The following is an 8174-nucleotide window of genomic DNA, read 5'->3' on the forward strand; positions in this document are numbered from 1 at the left end:
CCCTATTGGTACCACCCACGCCCCACAGACACAAAGCAATCAATTGAGGGATGCTGGAGGCCAGAATTTGTTGAGTGCAGAGATCGAGGACAGTTGTAGGGCTGGAGGAGATTTCAGGGATAGGGAGGGCCACAGTCATGGAGGGATTTGAAAACAAGGATGTGAATTTTAAATTTGATGCATTGCTTAACCAGGTGTCAATGTAGATCAGTGAGGGGCAATAAGGAAACAGGAGTGAGTGAGACTAGTGCGATCCCCACACTCCTATCTGCCTCGGAGACTCTGACGACCCACAGTCGGCACCTCACTGGAGAATTACCACCAGCGGTCACTTCGCAAGATCCTCCAAACCTGGTGGCAAGAAAGGAAATCCAACAGCAGCGTCCCCTCCCTGAGTCATCATGCCCCAGATCGAGGCGCAAATCACTCAAAACCAGCTCCGCTGGGCAGGATGTGTCGTTCGTGTGTCTGTCACCAGATTCCCTTAACACCTTCTCTTCCTGGAATCTCGGTCACAGTAGGGGACTCCCCGGAGGACAGCGGGAACGCTCTAACGATGTCCGCAAAACATCCCTGAAGAGGTCAAACATCCCCACCGACTCCTGAGGGTTCCCTGACTTGTGACCAACCAGAATGGAGAAGGTTCATTTGGGAATGTACCAAACACATCGAGAGACTTTGTTGAGAACAGGCAGAGATGATTTGAGATATCAGAAGGAGCGCAGGAACTTTCAAACAACCAAACCCTTCAAGTACGTTACAGAGTCTGCGGACCGCGCATTGGACTTAACAGCCATCTTGGAGCCCATTGAACGGGAGTGGGAGCAAGTCTGCCTCAGTCCCAAGGGACTGCCCAGGACAGGGAAAGAGGGGGATGGGAGCTAATGTGAATTAGGACATGGGCAGCAGAATTTTGGACAAGTTGATGATACGAAGGGAAGAATGTGGGAGAGCAGCCAGAAAAGTATTGGAATAGTTGAGTCTAGAGGTAACAGAGGCACAGATGAGGGATTCAGCAACAGATAAGCTGAGACAGATGCAAGTCAGGTGATATCACAAAGACAGAAATAGGCATTTGAGTGATGTCGGGAATATGTGGTTGGAAGCTCATCATGGGGTGAGAGACGATGGACAGAGGAGCAATCATCTAACCACCCTCCTCACGCAACCTCAGTGTGTGAGGAATGGTCTGGAAACTGATATCCGGAGTTACCACCTTAAACTGATAGTAAACCATTTCTAATAATATAATGTTCTCTCTCGCAATCACTACTGCATCAACTAGTCACAATCACAATCTGGTTTGTGTGTCATTGGGAGTTAACCCTCTGAGGTTTGGACCTAAGTTCATAGAAACACCTGAACATGAATTAAACCAACATCTGAAATGGGCCATAGGTACAGATAACAGAATATGGGAGGATAAGTGAGTTGGGACAGGGGATACCCGTGGAGATTGGTGTACTTTCTGCTTTTGCTACTTGATGTATCTGATACCACTTCTTGCACTCGGTGAAAGCCCCCCCCCACCCCAATGTTCAATATAACCCGCACACTGTACAATATAACCCACATACTGTACAATATAACCCCCCCATTGTACAATATAACCCCCCCACTGTACAATATAACCCCCCCACTGTACAATACAACCCGCACACTGTACAATATAACCCCCCCCATTGTACAATATAACCCCCCCACTGTACAATATAACCCCCTCACTGTACAATATAACCCGCACACTGTACAATATAACCCGCACACTGTACAATATAACCCCCCCCATTGTACAATATAACCCCCCCACTGTACAATATAACCCACACACTGTACAATATAACCCCCCCACTGTACAATATAACCCCCCCACTGTACAATATAACCCGCACACTGTACAATATAACCCCACACACTGTACAATATAACCCCCCCACTGTACAATATAACCCCCCCACTGTACAATATAACCCGCATACTGTACAATATAACCCGCACACTGTACAATATAACCCGCACACTGTACAATATAACCCGCATACGGTACAATATAACCCGCACACTGTACAATATAACCCGCACACTGTACAATATAACCCCCCCACTGTACAATATGACCCGCATACTATACAATATATCACGCACACTGTACAATATAACCCGCATACTGTACAATATAACCCACACACGGTACAATATAACCCGCACACTGTACAATATAACCCCCACACTGTACAATATAACACGCACACTGTATAATATAACCCGCAGACTGTACAATATAACCCGCACACTGCACAATATAACCACCCTAATGTTCAATATGACCCCTGCACTGTACAATATAACCCCCCCACTGTACAATATAACCCCCCCACTGTACAATATAACCCCCCCACTTTACAATATAACCCACACACTGTAAAATATAACACCGCACTGTACAATATAATCCCCCCACTGTACAATAAAACCCGCACACTGTACAATATAATCCCCACACTGTACAATAAAACCCGCACACTGTACAATATAATCCCCACACTGTACAATATAACCTCCACATTATACAATATAACCACCCCACTGTACAATATAAACCGCACACTGTACAATATAACCCCCACATTGTACAATATAACCCACACACTGTACAATATAACCCCCACATTGTACAATATAACTCCCCCACTGTACAATATAACCCCCCCACTGTACAATATAACTCCCCCACTGTACAATATAACCGCACACTGTACAATGTAACCCGCACACTGTACAATATAACCCCCACACTGTACAATATAACCCACACACTGTACAATATAACCCCCCACTGTACAATATAACCCACACACTGTACAATATAACCCGCACACTGTACAATATAACCCCCCCAATGTTCAATATAACCCGCACACTGTACAATATAACCCGCACACTGTACAATATAACCCGCACACTGTACAATATAAATCCCCCAATGTTCAATATAACCCGCACACTGTACAATATAACCCGCACACTGTACAATATGACCCGCACACTGTACAATATAACCCGCACACTGTACAATATTACCCCCCCACTGTACAATATAACCCGCACACTGTACAATATAACCCGCACACTATACAATATAACCCCCACAATGTTCAATATAACCCACATACTGTACAATATAACCCCCCCACTGTACAATATAACCCGCACACTATACCATATAACCCCCCCACTGTACAATATAACCCACACACTGTACAATATAACCCACACACTGTACAATATAACCCGCACACTATACCATATAACCCCCCCACTTTACAATATAACCGCACACAGTACAATATAACACCCCCACTGTACAATGTAACCCCCCCACTGTACAATATAACCCGCACACTGTACAATATAACCCCCCCACTGTACAATATAACCCGCACACTGTACAATATAACCCCCCCACTGTACAATATAACCCCCCCACTGTACAATATAACCTCCACATTGTACAATATAACCCCCCCACTGTACAATATAAACCGCACACTGTACAATATAAACCCCACATTGTACAATATAACCCCCCCACTGTACAATATAAACCGCACACTGTACAATATAACCGCACACTGTACAATATAACCCCCCCACTGTACAATATAAACCGCACACTGTACAATATAACCCGCACACTGTACAATATAACCCCCACATTGTACAATATAACCCCCCCACTGTACAATATAACCCGCACACTGTACAATATAACACCCCCACTGTACAATATAACCCCCCCACTGTACAATATAACCTCCACATCGTACAATATAACCCCCCCACTGTACAATATAAACCGCACACTGTACAATATAACCCCCACATTGTACAATATAACCCCCCCCACTGTACAATATAAACCGCACACTGTACAATATAACCTCCACATCGTACAATATAACCCCCCCACTGTACAATATAAACCGCACACTGTACAATATAACCCCCACATCGTACAATATAACCCCCCCACTGTACAATATAAACCGCACACTGTACAATATAACCGCACACTGTACAATATAACCCCCCCACTGTACAATATAAACCGCACACTGTACAATATAGCCCGCACACTGTACAATATAACCCCCACATTGTACAATATAACCCCCCCACTGTACAATATAACCGCACACTGTACAATGTAACCCGCACACTGTACAATATAACCCCCACACTGTACAATATAACCCACACACTGTACAATATAACCCGCACACTGTACAATATAACCCCCCACTGTACAATATAACCCACACACTGTACAATATAACCCGCACACTGTACAATATAACCCCCCCAATGTTCAATATAACCCGCACACTGTACAATATAACCCGCACACTGTACAATATAAATCCCTCAATGTTCAATATAACCCCCCCACTGTACAATATAACCCGCACACTGTACAATGTAACCCGCACACTGTACAATATAACCCCCACACTGTACAATATAACCCCCCCACTGTACAATATAAACCGCACACTGTACAATATAACCGCACACTGTACAATATAACCCCCCCACTGTACAATATAAACCGCACACTGTACAATATAGCCCGCACACTGTACAATATAACCCCCACATTGTACAATATAACCCCCCCACTGTACAATATAACCGCACACTGTACAATGTAACCCGCACACTGTACAATATAACCCCCACACTGTACAATATAACCCACACACTGTACAATATGACCCGCACACTGTACAATATAACCCGCACACTGTACAATATTACCCCCCCACTGTACAATATAACCCGCACACTGTACAATATAATACGCACACTGTACAATATAACCCACAAACTGTACAATATAACCCGCACACTATACAATATAACCCCCACAATGTTCAATATAACCCACATACTGTACAATATAACCCCCCCCACTGTACAATATAACCCCCCCACTGTACAATATAACCCGCAAACTATACCATATAACCCCCCCACTGTACAATATAACCCACACACTGTACAATATAACCCACACACTGTACAATATAACCCGCACACTATACCATATAACCCCCCCACTTTACAATATAACCGCACACAGTACAATATAACACCCCCACTGTACAATGTAACCCCCCCACTGTACAATATAACCCGCACACTGTACAATATAACCCGCACACTGTACAATATAACCCCCCCACTGTACAATATAACCCGCACACTGTACAATATAACCCCCCCACTTTACAATATAACCCCCCCACTGTACAACGTAACCTGCACACTGTACAATATAACCCACACACTGTACAATATAACCCACACACTGTACAGTATAACCCGCACACTGTACAATATAACCCACACACTGTACAATATAACCCGCACACTGTACAATATAACCCACACACTGTACAATATAACCCGCACACTGTACAATATAACCCCCCCACTGTACAATATAACCGCACACTGTACAATATAACCCCCACACACTACAATATAACCCCCACACTGTACAAATTAAGCCCCACACTCTACAATATAACCCGTACCCTGTACGCTATAATCCCCCCACTGTACAATATAACCCGCACACTCTGCAATATAACCCCCACACTCTACAATATAGCCCCCAAACTGTACAATATAAACCCCACCCTGTACAATATGACCCGCACACGGTACAATATAACCCACACACTCTAAAATATAACCAGCACACTGTACAATATAACCCGCACACACTTCACTATAATCCCCACCCTGTACACTATAATGCCCACCCTGTACAATATAAACCCCACCCTTTACAATATAACCCGCACACTGTACAATATAACCCCAACACTATACAATATAACCCGCACACCATACAATATAACCCCCACCCTGTACAATATAAACCCCACATCTACAATATAACTCACACATTTACAATATAACCCGTACCCTGTACGCTATAATCCCCCCACTGTACAATATAACCCGCACACTCTACAATATAACCCCCACGCTCTACAATATAGCCCCCAAACTGTACAATATAAACCCCACACTCTACAATATAACCCACACACTCTACAATATAACCCCCACCCTGTATAATATAACTCGCACATTGTACAATATAGCCCGCACACTGTACAATATAACCACCACCCTATACAATATAACCCCCACACTGTACAATATAACCCGCACACTGTACAATATAACCCCCCAATGTTCAATATAACCCGCACACTGTACAAGATAACCCGCACACTGTACAATATAACCCCCCACTGTACAATATAAACACCACACTGTACAATATAACCCGCACACTGTACAATATAAACCCCCCAATGTTCAATATGACCCGCACACTGTACAATATAAACACCCCAATTTTCAATATAACCCGCACACTGTACAATATAACCCGCACACTGTACAATATAACCTGCACACTGTACAATATAACCCGCACACTGTACAATATAACCCCCCACTGTACAATATAAACACCACACTGTACAATATAACCCGCACACTGTACAATATAAACCCCCCAATGTTCAATATGACCCACACATTGTACAATATAAACCCCCCAATTTTCAATATAACCCTCCCACTGTACAATATAACCGCACACAGTACAATATAACCCCCCCACTGTACAATGTAACCGCACAATGTACAATATAACCCACACACTGTACAATATAACCCCCCCACTGTACAATATAACTCCCCCACTGTACAATATAACCCGCACACTGTACAATATAACCCACACACTGTACAATATAACCCGCACACTGTACAATATAACCCTCCCACTGTACAATGTAACCGCACAATGTACAATATAACCCCCACCCTGTACAATATAACCGCACACTGTACAATATAACTCCCCCACTGTACAATATAACCGCACACTGTACAATATAACTCCCACACACTACAATATAACCCCCACACTGTACAAATTAAGCCCTACACTCTACAATATAACCCGTACCCTGTATGCTATAATCCCCCCACTGTACAATATAACCCGCACACTCTACAATATAACCCACACACTCTACAATATAGCCCCCAAACTGTACAATATAAACCCCACACTCTACAATATGACCCGCACACGGTACAATATAACCCACGCACTCTACAATATAACCCACACACTCTACAATATAACTCCCACCCTGTGTAATATAACTCGCACATTGTACAATATAACCCACACACTCTACAATATAACCCCCACCCTGTATAATATAACTCGCACACTGTACAATATAACCACCACCCTATACAATATAACCCCCACACTGTACAATATAATCCCACCCTGTACAATATAAACCCCACCCTGTACAATATAACCCCCACCCTGTAGAATATAATCCCCACCCTGTACAATATAACCCCACACTCTACAATATACCCCCACACTCTAAAATATAACCCGCACACTGTACAATATAACCCGCACACACTACACTATAATCCCCACCCTGTACACTATAATGCCCACCCTGTACAATATAACCCCCACCCTTTACAATATAACCCACACACTGTACAATATAACCCCAACACTATACAATATAACCCGCACACCATACAATATAACCCCCACCCTGTACAATATAAACCCCACATCTACAATATAACTCACACATTTACAATATAACCCGTACCCTGTACGCTATAATCCCCCCACTGTACAATATAACCCGCACACTCTACAATATAACCCCCACACTCTACAATATAGCCCCCAAACTGTACAATATAAACCCCACACTCTACAATATAACCCGCACACTGTACAATATAAACCCCACAATGTTCAATATGACCCGCACACTGTACAATATAAACCCCCCAATGTTCAATATAACCCGCACACTGTACAATATAACCCCCACACTGTACAATATTACCCCCCCCACTGTACAATATAACCCGTACACTGTACAATATAATACGCACACTGTACAATATAACTCCCCCAATGTTCAATATAACCCACATACTGTACAATATAATCCCCCACTGTACAATATAACCCACCCACTGTACAATATAACCCGCACACTATACCATATAATCCCCCTACTGTA

At 43.3% G+C, this 8174-nt stretch overlaps 1 pseudogene; it reads left to right on the forward strand.

Annotated features, from left to right (window-relative positions):
* The first annotated feature begins 6445 nt into the window (after window positions 1–6445).
* On the forward strand, window positions 6446–7741 carry LOC144676573 (uncharacterized; annotated as a pseudogene).
* Window positions 7742–8174: the final 433 nt, after the last annotated feature.

The sequence above is a fragment of the Cetorhinus maximus genome, unplaced genomic scaffold (genome assembly GCF_964194155.1).
Source record: "Cetorhinus maximus unplaced genomic scaffold, sCetMax3.hap1.1 HAP1_SCAFFOLD_1708, whole genome shotgun sequence".
In the NCBI taxonomy this organism is placed as follows: Eukaryota; Metazoa; Chordata; class Chondrichthyes; order Lamniformes; family Cetorhinidae; genus Cetorhinus; species Cetorhinus maximus.